Source organism: Haliotis rufescens, unplaced genomic scaffold (assembly GCF_023055435.1).
Source record: "Haliotis rufescens isolate VD_foot unplaced genomic scaffold, xgHalRufe1.0.p SCAF_6, whole genome shotgun sequence".
NCBI classification, from domain to species: Eukaryota; Metazoa; Mollusca; class Gastropoda; order Lepetellida; family Haliotidae; genus Haliotis; species Haliotis rufescens.
In genome coordinates, this window is record NW_025964334.1 from 22,963,814 (window position 1) to 22,977,966 (window position 14,153).

Genomic DNA, 14,153 nt, shown 5'->3' on the forward strand with positions numbered 1-14,153 from the left:
TTGTACTCTCCTACGTTTCCAATGAAATAATGTAGTTAAATGTGTTATAAAGTGTGAGAGAATAATCAAATTTGCATCGCTAATAATATATTCTTCCATACCAATGAAACTCCCAATATACTCTACAGGCATCCGAATTGTGTACTTTACCCTATGATATTAATCTATCACACTTTGACCGTATACTGTTTTAAAGAGTATATAGATGATTTTCACTTTCATTTGAGGATTTGTAAAATTCTCTATACCTCGATTATGCCAAACATAAATTATCACGTTCGACATTTGAAATCTTTTGTTTCGCTTGACGTTAGGAGGTTGATGTAGATGTAAATGCTATGTCGATAGCAGTGGGCGATATGCGCTGTTGGTGTACATCATATTACAGGTCGATATATTTCACGATTGCACCTCTCATTAACCACCTATTCAACTTAAGACGCAAACAGTGAGGGTATCTACTTTAATAAAAGGGTGTCAGTTACTGGTCACTAAGTGTGATGCTAAAACAGAATCAATTAAAATGCCAAATACCACGCAAATACAACGACGTTGGTCAAATAAATACCAACACAGTCGCAGATCAGGAAGGTGTTGTCACCCTAAGACGTCGACCTTGGGCGATTTTCAGGGAACCAAAGGAATGTTGTTTGTTTGTTTAACGCCGCACTCGGCAATATTTCAGCTATGTGGCTGCTGTCTGTAAATAATCGGTTCTGGACCAGACAATCCAAGTACTGATATCATGATCATCGATCTACGCAATTCGGATTCGATGACATGCATCTATCAAGTCACCGAGTCTGACCACCCAATCCGGTTAGTCGCCTCTTGTGCTGTTACTGTGTAAAATGACACCATTTGGGAGATGTGTGGCCCGAAGTCATCCGTCATGTTAGCTGACGATCTATGCCCTCTACCCCCCCTTGTTGGTCTAGAAACTCCAGATGCTGTAACGTTACGACAAGTATTCCAACAGAATGACATTGACCAATTTGGGATTCACCGCACATAACACCTGACTATCTACAATGATGAATAGTGTGTTAACCTAAGTTCAACATTACAGAACAATTTCAAGGTCATCCAACTTGGCAATAAATCTTTGATGAAATCACTGCATCAAAATTTGAGACATTTTCCTTCCGAATACATTTTCATTGCGAGAACAAAATCTTCATGTAACATGGATGCCTCCTGGCCAACTGATTGTTCACGCGACAAATGAAATCCTTTGTTGAAACAAAGATATGAGCGTTGTTAATTGTTTTTACATACATTTTAGGTTTGTTTGAATATTTTGTATTCAAGGTACATGGTACCAGCCACAAAGTACTTAACTTTCAAATGATCTACTGAAGCAACATCAACGTTGTCATTAACAGCAGCAATAGGTATACATAAGTTAAACAATGAATATTACACCAAGTGGAAACTATAAGAACAATGAAATATGACCTTTCTCACAAATGCTACCAGCAAGAATAATACTGGTAAAAAAAACAGAGAAAAAATATACTAGTAGTTAAATTAATTCATTCCTTTACTTGGCTGAAATAACTTTTATGTCGTTTATACTCAACAATTAATTTGGTGCAGTAGTATTTACAATTATGTTTATTCCCTCAAGTATAGGTTAATATCAAGCTATATTTAAAACGGAAAATGAATGCGATAACCTTGCATGTACACGTGGTAAGCTTGGCACAAGGCTTCCTGTGATGGTTTCAAAGAACGTGATACGACCCTTGTTCAAAGATTGTTTCATCAGGGCTAGAGCATGCACTGCATTACAAATGGTCATATACGGTGTCAGCTGCATGCTGTTACGCATGATGGTACTCTATTATTACGTTTAACTGATCGAATCCCATTGTTACGGCAGAGGCTAAGGCTATACCTTTAGCCTTGGAACTTATTGAACTTTCGAAAGAGACCAGTTTTATCATTTTTTCTGGTAGTTAATCCTGCTTACAGGCAATCAACAACCGTAAAACAGATCATTTGAATTTGCCCGTGGCTAACAATGACATAATCTTTTCCTGGCTTCCCACTCATGTAGGCATCAAAGGAAAGTCTGGAGCAGATTCTGCAGCTAAAGCTGCTCTTTGGAAATCTGTATCAAGGTACATTTCGATATTTTGATCTAAAACCTGTAATTTGCCAATATGTCAGAAATATGTGGCAACAATTGTGGAATAAGCAACTATCAAATAAGCTTCATGCCATACAACCCTTGATTGGATATCATGCCCTTACTGGAGTAAGTCGTCAGGACGAAGTTGTAATCCGAAGGTGTCGCACTGAACACAATCATTTTAATCATTCTTTTTCAATTGAAGAGAGAGGATTCCTCTCAATTGTTTCCTTGTCATAAGTCCTTTGACTATCCAACAACTTTTGTTGGAATGTGCGGATTGTGCACTAATTCGTCAACTTTTCTATACTGTTCAAATTATTTCTAAACTTTTCAATACCGAAGAAACTTAATTTTAGCATATGTGAAGGAAATTAAACTGTATAAGATGTAGATTATATATTTTGAAAGTCAGTTTTTACCGTTTACTGTGGTAATGGATAATGGATAATGGATCTTCATTATCATTTTTATATAATGTTTTTATATAAAGGCAACTCGTTGTTTTCTAGCCGCGAATAGATTATTACTGACCAGGGCTCAAAGCAACATTTACTCACTTACTGACTTATCGCTGTTTTGAATAACATTTCATTTAAATCATGGCACGTCACCTTAATATGATAAATACGTCTGAAGCAAGGCAGATCGTTGACGACCGGGAATCATTGCTGTGTTGTAACCAAAGAGCACGGGTATGGTGTTGACAAATCACAATAAGGGCAAATCTGGAATTCAAATGGACGATCTTAAGATTCTGACGCACACTTCTGCACAGCGAATTGCATAGAATAAGAACAACAAATCACAGACTACCAGCTGTCCCAAATTGGAGATGGAAAGTAGGTCTTAAATATGGCAGAATTTGTATATTATGGAAAAGGCAATACGCTACATTATCGTTTTCAATGTCACTCATTAATGGCAAAAGGAAAAAAAGTCATCTGCAGCATTCTTCATGCGCCAATCAGCAAATTGGAAAACGAATGATCGTCTTCCACATATAAAATATATACATGCGTTATACTGAACCTATTATGTTGTAAGTAGTTTCGTTGCACATTTTATCAGTGTGTATACAGCAATGAGTACTGAGAAAAAATCTTTTTTGTAAATCTTTTTATTTTGAACATCTGTATTCACGTGCACTGTAGCAATCGCTTTAGCAGTATTGATCTGACTGACGTGTGTTGGCGATAGCTATACATAAAACGATTATCTTAATAATTATGATGACGATGATCGTGATAGTGATGACACTATCCTATAACGTTAACATGGCGTACATTATTCATGTAAACGCAATACAGCCAGTAACACAGAGTTCTCAACAGATTCATGTCAATAATTTATTCATCATAACTGTAACATACTCCTCAAACCTCGAATTTTCAGGTTTTTTCTCGTTCCTTGGATTATTTTCTCGTTCCTACGATTACTCCGCATTACTCCAATGATTATCTCGAAATTTCGACTTTTTGAAAGAAACTTGAAATAACAAGAAAAACACTCATCCCTCTCTCCGGGGATGATGGGATAACTACTATATCTAAAGGACTAACTGAGTTCACTGTCCTTCTCTTAAAGCTCTCAATGCTGCAGGCGAACTCATTCAACAGGCCTATTGCCGAAGCAATATGAAACTCGCAACAACTGTTTAACTGGGTCAACTATGTTTTGATTTGCGTTTATTCTATATGTAACAGACGCAATATTTAAACATTTACTGTTATTGCTTTGTAACAAAATATTATCAGCAGACTACTCCTGTCAGTGACATCACATCCGTTGACGTTTGCACTTACGAAAATATTGCTGTCAGATTTCACGATCTTGACTTTCGTTTATATTCTCGTCATATTAAACGGAAAATGACAAATGAAACATTCTTCGATGGAGAAGATCGTCAGTTTCGCCAAGGCATATATATATGACAACTTCCCGAGCCAAGAGAATTCCTTCATATTTAGTTCAATATTTTATTTAATGTTTATCAAAATATCTGTAGCACAGTAGTTATAAGTTTTATGTAATCATTTTGTACCTTTTAACAAAGGAAATATGAAAAGTCAAATCAAAATCATTATCATGTATCATGTATCCCGTCGTGTCTCGATGCTTTTGTACTTTTGTACGCTGAGCAGAGCTGTAACATAGGCTTTGACATGTCCAATACGATGATGGACGGTCACGACACTACTTGTTTTGCGCACAGATAAGAACACGTATGAAATCTAGCTCCCGCAACGAATCTCCTAAAGTGAGATTTATCATGTGGCTTCAAAAGTTAACTGGTGGAAATAAGCATGGTGATTGTAAAGAGCCATGTCATCGTGGTTGAAATAAAATGTTGCCCTTTTTTCAGTTGTGAGAAAGTACAATAGTATGTTGTGTTGGGTGTAGCTAATTTTAATTGTCTCCTTGTGGTAATTTCGACTTTTTTCCCAGCGCATCTGTACAACAGCACGACATCTCGGGGTGACACATCAACGGTGCATGTTGGAAGGATGTCTGCTGGTACAGCTTTGAGTTGACTGCGCAACTCAAACTCAACTCGTGTATCAGAAGTCCAACAACATATTTGAAATCAATCCAAGGTCAATCCATCGTCATTGAAGGATTGAAGCTGAGTAAAGGTGCATTAGATACTTGTATGTACCATTTTACATCAGGTCCTTTCTCCTCAACTTAGTACCTCTGTCACAGGCCAAGATGTTATTATTCGTCACATCTTATAATTACACAGTACATTTAACTTTAAACTTTTAATGAACAAATGTCATGATATGGAAAACTTTCTTTGAAATATATAATGTGAACGCCAGAGAATATACAGGGTCGACTATGTTTGTAAACTCTTGTGTTGCAGGGTCCCATTCCATAAAGAGATCGTAGCGTAACGTCAGTCGTATGTCTATGTTATGGTATGTCAAGTATGTTTAAGTCAAATACCACAACCTTTCACTCCTTTCAAAAAGTAGTATTACTCGTTTAGTGTTCTGTATAAATGAAACTATGACGTCACTGCATTCCTGCGTGAAGCGGTAGCAATGTATGACGCCATGAATTTAATGTCGCTGCACATAAGCACTTAAGCAAAATACATAAATACTCACGATTTCATCTAATGGATAAACAAAATTGCACACACACATTCCGTTATGCACCCTCTTGGATGTGTACGCTAAGTACATTAATGCTCAAATTGTCCTTTTCTTGCAAATGGAATAAGGTAATGAAATGTTGAGAAACTTATGGAGGAATATTTCATGAGAAGTATTTGCTCATCGCTTGCTCACCAGCTCGCTTGTAAATGCTAGACTGCCATGACTGCTTTAGCTCGTAACTTACAAAACACTTAACAGAACCCTAAGACCCCAGGGAGTCATAAACACAATATTCGTCATGCTGAAGGCCTTGGTTTGAGTCAAAACAATGTTTACACTATGTTGTCTTTAGGAGTGAGTGTTTTGTTATGTCAATATTCGAGGCATATCATGCACGCCAAGTAAATAACTTATGTGAAACATATCATATAGTATGTGGAACTTTACTTGTATTTATGATATTCGGAGTAGATAGAGGACAGTTTGCTCAATGTTTATCTCATCTCGTGACATGACAACACAACTATTTCCAATAGTAGTGTGGGAATTTGACAAGAAATGACAAATGTTCTATTTATTAAAATAATAATATTGTCCGGAAGTTATACTGCGGTAGCCCCAATACACTCGGTGCATGCTCAAAGCGCTAACATTATAACTCCGATCACTGGATCAGTGTAAGCTTGTACCTTGGTAGGTGCTAGTAAGTTAACAGTGACATTATTATCGTATTCTAACCGGATACCCAATTTTGCTTGGTGAACAGGGGCACATTTCGAACAAAGTCACTTGCCAAAGGAGACAACACTGTGCTTACATGTACTTCAGTGTAGGGCAAGACCGAAGCCCAAGACACTCTGCGGAGACTCGCTGCCGAAGGCGGTCACCAAACCAACTACTCTCCGAGACCGACGTGTCTTAACTTGATCTGGTTTGTGACCACGTGTCGCCACCGTCATGAATTAATTTTCATTTAAGTGTGAAAGTAGTTCCGGTTTAAAGTGTTATTTCTCTCTCGAGATGTAGCATCGTATCATTCCCTTAAGTGAAACATTTTCAGATAAATATAGTACTTCATTACTAAATACGTTAGCGTCTGCTAAGTACACATATTATACCCTCTTCAACTCAATAGAATACTTGATTAATCACCTGTTAAATATCACATATATGGAACGGCAAAACAGATATAATACAATGTAAATATGACGAAAGCCATTGAGGTTTTTGAGTGAGTGAGTGAGTGAGTGAGTTGGGTTTAACGCCGCGTTAACAGTATTCCAGTAATATCACGGCGTGTGAGCTTAATGTGGGAGGAAAGCCCGAAGTGATGCACGTCTCAGACGTTTACCACTTCGGTGAAACCCACGAGCACGGGAATGGTGCTGACAAACCTAGAAACATAATCGGGGCGAACCGGGATTCGAACCCACAATCATAGGTTTCTGGCGAGCCCAAGGGACGCATCTCTGCAGTGCGAATCGCGGCGCCTTAGACGAGTGGGCATCCCGTGCCCCCTGAGGTTTTTGAACGGTTAAAGTTTTGGTTATCACTTCAGTCAATCTGAATATAACGAGTTCAAATATCATGCTTTTGATAAGTCAATGTCTATCCCATGATATACTTCAAAGCCGCGGGAGATCAAATAAAACAATACTGTCAATTGTACACTATTTATACATTCGTAATATCACTACCCTTAAGTCTATGCCAGAAACAGGTATCCAATCACGCAATATAAATGTTCATACACAATTAACTGCAAAATAGATACCGGACACTGATAGTGCCTATCAGGATTTCAGTTTTGTCTTAAAAAGCACTAGCTTAAAATGTATAATTCTCATGCATAACTTTAATATCTGCAATAACCTATCAGATATGAATGCATGCGACAGGATCGTCCAAAAGAAATCATAGATTTTAACTGCACTGTAACATTTATATACACAAGTAATACATTACGTTAAGTGATTCAATACAAAATCCCTCAACATGTCTAATCGTAGTTAGTTAATGTTTTGTACATTTCCGGTTGAAAGTGGCTTGCACTTTAAAAGAAATAAGGCAGTAAAGTAAAAGACGCATTCATGTTTTTCTGTGAAAATATCCATTTTGTCCGGATACATACCTTATTTCAATACATAATGTTAAGCAGGGTTGTCAATGTGTTACAGGCCCAGACAAGTCCTTTGCTCTTTGAATAAAGGCGATGATAAAGAATTACGACACCAGCAGTACTTGTGCGCAGCATAGATATGTTTGAAACCGAGAGCGAACCCCCGCTACGAATCTCCAAAATTGTCATGTGTTGTGATTTGAATTGTGATTTAAGGCACACAGCGATCACTGCTCAGAAGCAACCATGGAAACTTTTAAGTCCCAGCACGAGTTGTCGCGATGTCTGCCCTTCTCATGACAGCACATAATTAAGGGGATACTAACGTGATATTCCGGAACGGCAACAGGTCGCGACAGCAAGATTACGACTGATCATGAATCGTACATCATGTTTTTTAACCGGTTGTGGTACTTTGTCCTGATAACGTAACGTTATGTTGTTGTACTGTCGCGGATGATTTCCTTTGTAATTTCTTTGTTCCGCAGTGTTAAATGAATGCGACAAGACGAGTTTGTCGACAGCATAAACAACCTTTAGGGATTATGTTTTTTAAGAGAATTGAAATTTCCTTTTTGCAAATTTAGTGTGAAAGTCAAAACGAAGTGAGATTCGTTTTCTTACTCAACTTGATATATTATCAACAGCTGACGTAATGGAAGTTTACCATATGGCTCAATATTCCTTGCAAATGCATGTGAAATTGCCCTTGTAAACATGTGCCAGGCCAGCGTTGGTTCTAACCACAATGTTAAATGTACTTAATTGTAAGGTTGTAGGACACATACACAAAACAATGGATACATTGTAATTTTGTTATTGTGGGTCAGTTATTAAAACCACTATGTAGCAGCAACGTAGGAAAGATACTGTTTTCGCAAAGTATGAATATCCTGATAAAGGATGCGTGAGTGAGTGAGCGAGCTTGATTTTTAATGCTGTTATTTCAGCTATACAACGGGGTATAAGCTTAGTGCGGGAGGTACACTTCTCGGACCTGCTTCTCGTCGGACTTACTGACAACACAATCAAGTGACATACGTTCGAATAACTGAATCAGTGAAAGGTAAACTCACTCAGTCATGCACTGGGTTTCCATGTGCAAGGTTATATCAACTCATCATTAAAGATTTATTTTATTCACACAATGCGGATGACAGATTGCAGATAGGTTGAGCAACAGTCTTGCTATTACTGTCATACAATAGTTATAATATACTACCGACAAAAAAAAGGGAATTGCTGAAATGTTAGTTGTGGTGATGACATATGACTGTTAAATAATTTCGAGAGTGAAGATCAATATCTGGGTTGTCCACTTCGCTCGGCGATAAGAGCACGACACCTTGACGGCATACTTTAGATTAACTTGCGTTTAGTCGCCCTTTGGATTGGCCCCCATTCCGCCTAACGAGCAGCCCCAAGATGAACCACGTTGAAGGGTGCTGGGTCTCTGGCGTACACTCTCCGTCCGAGGACGTCCCACAGACGCCCTATTGGAGACATGCCAGGGGTGAGTCCAATACCCTCGTGCCTTCTTAGTGACGACCTGGGCACGATGTGGTCTGGCATTGTAAAACCTCGTAACATTGTAAAAGGTAAAACCTTGATTCCTCTGTAAACATTGTGTAACGCGTACAGCCCGTCCCTGGTGTTAGCTAACCAACCCCTGTCTTTGCCTCCTGTGGTAAGCGGTTACGGTCACACTCTTCACAGGACGTTCTGATTTAGTCGGGCTGCATAGAACCTTTTTAACAGAAGATGTTGGAATTTGCCTGTTTTCCTGTTATTGTACGGAATTTTCTTTTGTTAACATGAGCAGATTTGAATCTTTTGCATAATACAATTAATGTAAAACAACGATATCGTCTAAGTGTCGTTTTTTAGGCCAGTTACGCCGACTTCTCATTGCGACCCTGCCCGTTTGACAGTACTGAGTCAACAGTCGAGATTTTACACTTGATTTGCTAAGCATTCGGGCAACTTGGGACATTGCCCTCCTCTCGGTATCATACCCACATTTCGCTATTTTGTCCATTCATCGAGATGCTATCTCCGAGACATTTTTAAGCGTGTGAAGTCGTCATCAACATGCTTTCGCACATAGTAAACCGTTATTCTTAAAATATATATATTATAATACGAAATAAAAATGGGCATTCACAGTACATGTTTGGTTTTGACCTCGAATACAGAACAAGTGTATTTTTTCCTATCGTAATCTGTTGCTTTAGTTTTATCGAGAATATGCCATACCCCATTGCATGTCTTCATAATTTCAAACACTTCATTAACATCAAGATATTTTGGATCAACTCCATGATTGATATCAATGATATACCTGTGTGCTTAAACAGATAAATATCAACTTCCCACAATAACCTCACCCAATGCACGATTTACTGTCGGCCACAAGGACAGAGCTGTAAAGTCATGATATAAGATTAGGTTGTTGAGTGTTTCAACACTAAATGTGAGATCACTATGTTATGTGTACTGATTGTATGACAGGAAACGGATCTGTTCAGAATATTTACACATTGTGCACGAAGACAATGTAACGTGTATTTTAACAACGAAGGAGATAGCTCCATGAGTCAGCGAATGTGACGGATTTATTACTGTGTGCATGCTGTGAACTAACAGTTAGGTGTAAATGCAGTTGGGTTGGCCTTCCCCACAACATAGCAACGACACTACACTACACTGACTACGCTGTTACGTGACGAAACTGCGCAAATAAAGACACTGAAGTGCTCAATTACTGTACCTGACACATTTGAGTAGGCAAAACACAGAGTACGAAATCAGACCTCTCAACAAAATCTTATCTTGCGCCTTAAAGTAACACCTCGGATTTGAGAAATTATTATATGTTGACAAAATCTATAACCTTCTTTGACAGGAATTAATGAAATAAGATTCGAGTGTGTTGGTGAACTATTTCTTTACAATAAGCGATAAATCACAAAACTATTGGTAGTTCGGTCGCGCCTTTTATTAAAATGCTCTTGGGACGATGAGAAAGCCAATTGCTTATAGCGTTGGCTTTTCATACCGGGTTCGAATTCCAAAATGGTTACAATGCAATTGCAATTGCCTAAAACTCGAGAATAGTTGAGTCATTAATAATCACGACAATATCATGTGCATTGCCACAGACCGTTCATCAGTAGAAACGTGTGCTTTGTTCCGGACATTGAGAGAAATCTTATCCATTTACCACATGTATAGTTTGTCAATGCATACCGATAACGGGCTGTGTTCAATTCAACCTGTAAAAAAATAAGTTGCATTGATCTTTAAACATATTTATACATCTTATGTAGTAGATTTGATTTGATTTGTATTAGTCTATGTGCGGCACCAATGTGCATGAAGATACGTTAAATTGAATACTACATCTCAGTGCTATCATCAGGCACTTATGAAGACAGTACTTATAGCTTCACTGCTTATTGTAAAGAATTACATTCACACCATCACACAACCTGTTGGTTTCCATGCTTGATTGTAGTTGATATGGTATTATGACAATCATTACTGCTTACACGTTATGTTGGCATCAGTGTCATTCACTGCCTGGGTTGTGTTGGTACACCGTTGTGTTGGTGACTAGAGAGAGCCAGGAATTTGGACTGTTCATTTCATTGTTGAAAATCGCGAAAATATATGCAAGTGGCTATAATCATGAACACGTTATAGCTATAATACGTGTGTTTCGCCACGAAACGCTCCACGATTACTGATGTGGTGTAAAGCAATATTTCCTCACGCACTCACTCATTGTCTATCATCACACCGTAGCTACCAAATCGGTTAAGCAATTTTTATTTTTTAAAAAACACGTACAACTTCATTGTAACGATTTGATCCAGCACATAACAGAAAAAAAACATTTGCTGAGTTAGTGAGTATGGTTTTGTGCCACTTTTAGCAATATTCCACCAATATGGCGGCAGTGGACACCATAAATTAAAAGGGCTTCACACATTCTACCCGTGAGGGAAATCGAACCCGGGTCTTCAGTGTGACGAGCGAACTCTTTAACCACTAGGTTACCCAACCGCACCACACACTACATGAACCATGACATGACAGGCACTATGTTGTTTTAACATTGCAACTCACACTATAAACAAACATTACGACATGACCCCCGTAATTGTTTTGGTAATCAGACTGCTGGATACCATGCCGCCATCCTTCAAACCACGGCGTATATATTTTGCTGCACTCTTCTGGTCGTGGATCGCTGCAGTTGAATAACCAAAGTAAAGTATATTTTGTTATTTCACAGTCAAGATGGGCTGGACTGGACAGGAGGTGAGGTGAGGTGAAATGCGTCTTGCATGCACGTGTGTGTGTGTTTGTGTGTGTGTGTTTGTGTGTGTGTGTGTGTGTGTGTGTGTGTGTGTGTGTGTGTGTGTGTGTGTGTGTGTGTTTACAAAATGCAGGATGTATTCTTGCTGAAAAAAACAACACTATTTTAAACCCCGGTAATTCTGACGGTGAAGTGTCAATTGCATAACTAATGCATTGATAAATTAGTGCTTGACGCATAATGCCGAATTCACGGCGGCTGAACATGTTGGAATCTGGATCAAGTAAACCAGTTTATCATTAACCATCAGCAACCACTCATGTCATAGGGGTATGATGACACAATTAGCCATGTAGCAGAGACTGGCCACCCGATCTTCATATTAGTCGGCTGTTTGACAATCAAGAGAACCTATTTGGACTATAAATCCCTACAAAGACTAATATTAAAATAGTTTCGTCCAGACTTAGCAGGTCCCGTACGTGTACGATAGATGTTGTTGTGAACATAACAACCTCTGTCCTGACGATTCTTTGTTTTTATTATGACCACAATTCCATTGCAGTCATGAAGTACCAAGCATAACATCAATGCCGAGTCCGATATGCTGTTGTGAGGTTTTAATTTCAACTCCCTCCCTCAGTGTTGAATAATACGGAGTTTCAATCTTTCACCTTTCAGTACCTTAATTTTTTTAATACATAGTTCTTCCTCTTGTGCCTATGACAAAGTAAAGGGCACTAATGAATTTCTTTGTGCAGGTGTTTTGGACGATAAACCGTCATATATTTTCGGCCAAGGTTTCTGGCCGTCGCAACGTGCGACACAGGGTGAAAAACAATCATTGTATGTCTCTTTTCATGTATCATATCGTAACAGAGTGCGACCATTCATTTAGTACGTGTGACCTCGAAGTGTCCATTAACCTACAGCACTATCTCAGAAAATCAACGTTCTTCGAAATGAACGGTATAGTAAAAAGCTAATGTAACTCTTTAACCACTAGGCTGCTAACATGTAACTGTTATAATTTGATTACAACAAATCAGTGTCCAGAATAGTATTAGTCGAAAACCTCTCCAACTGCTTGGTTCGTCTTGTGATTGTGTCTACTTTAGCCCATGTATTACTTAACCCTGTATGTTTCTTAACGCATACATGTAATGTATTCCCATCTTATAATACTAACCTCTGATGAGTTCCGATTAAGTGTCAGTCAGCATCATTAGTCGTTCTTTAAAATGTGAACATATGTAAGCATAAATTAACAGATACTTGCAGAAAGGTGTTGCTTGCCTAGAACAGCGTTAATGTGCTCGTCTTCGTTTTGTTCTGAAGGATGGGTCAAACTGAATACATTGTGTCATGTATATACATGCGCAACTCTGTTGAAATTTCAGGCAAACATTCAAAGAAGGAATTGATCACACCCAATTATTATGATAATGTGTATTAATAGTGTTTACCTAATTTCACGAATGTATGTATATGCTACGACGTCTTAGCTGGTACTTACGATCTAAAAGTGTCTATTTTAAACTGGAATGTCGCAAGACAGTGCCATATCGTGTTTAACAGAACAACGGAAAGCTGTCAATATTATCAGCTGATGATCCATCGTATCCTATTTATTTACACTTTTTAGTTAAAATTAGAATCAGAACTACTCCCCCCATGAGCTAAAGCAATGTCAATTGAGAATTACGGGAGTATATATCATGGACGCATCATTCACTAAGAGGCCATGATATGATGATTTGTGACGGCGTCGGAACCATATCATCATTCGCCGTGGAAGTAGGAAAAGTGTATTTTCAGTAACAGTGTTTCGTGAACATATATATGATCTTTTGACGTAATCAATGTGTAGTTATTCTTGAATTATCCCTTATAAAACTTCTGAATGTATACATGTTTAGTGTGCTTCATAAATGGTGGGTGATGAGGGTTTACGTACCCCTGCAACCTCCTCCTGGATTCACATATGAATACCAACTGAACCTATTGAGGCATGGAGCTCCAACGCTAGATCAACTGGATTCACAACTCCAAGACACGTTCAGGAAATCGATATTGCGAAATATAGTCAAAATCATCTTAAACATCTAGTATTCTGATTCTGTCCTGGAACATACGTTCTCTTTGATATTCCCGATATTTATTATATCTGAAACAAGTGCAAATATCGCTAAGTTCGTGTCAGTTACGAGTGCGAAGATTTTTTGAACTGGTCTGTCTTCCATACACTGCGATTTTACGACTCATTGTTAACTAAATACATGTAAGTCGTGAAACGGCCTTAAACGTATTGTTTGTGGTTTGCTGCATGTTGGGAGCTCGATGTCGCCGCACCATCAAGCTATCGGGACCAGCACCTACTACCCTATGTTTGCAAGTGTCGACTTAACACGATTGTGCAGCGATTAGGTACTGTGACTAAACCTTGTGTGTGTTGTGTGTGTGTGT

At 38.5% G+C, this 14,153-nt stretch overlaps 1 protein-coding gene across 7 annotated transcripts in view; it reads right to left on the minus strand.

Moving 5' to 3' along the window:
- The window catches only part of LOC124126175, a 371,963-nt gene that overhangs the window by 344,531 nt on the left and 13,279 nt on the right, over positions 1-14,153 (minus strand). The gene's annotated exons all lie outside the window — the stretch shown is intronic.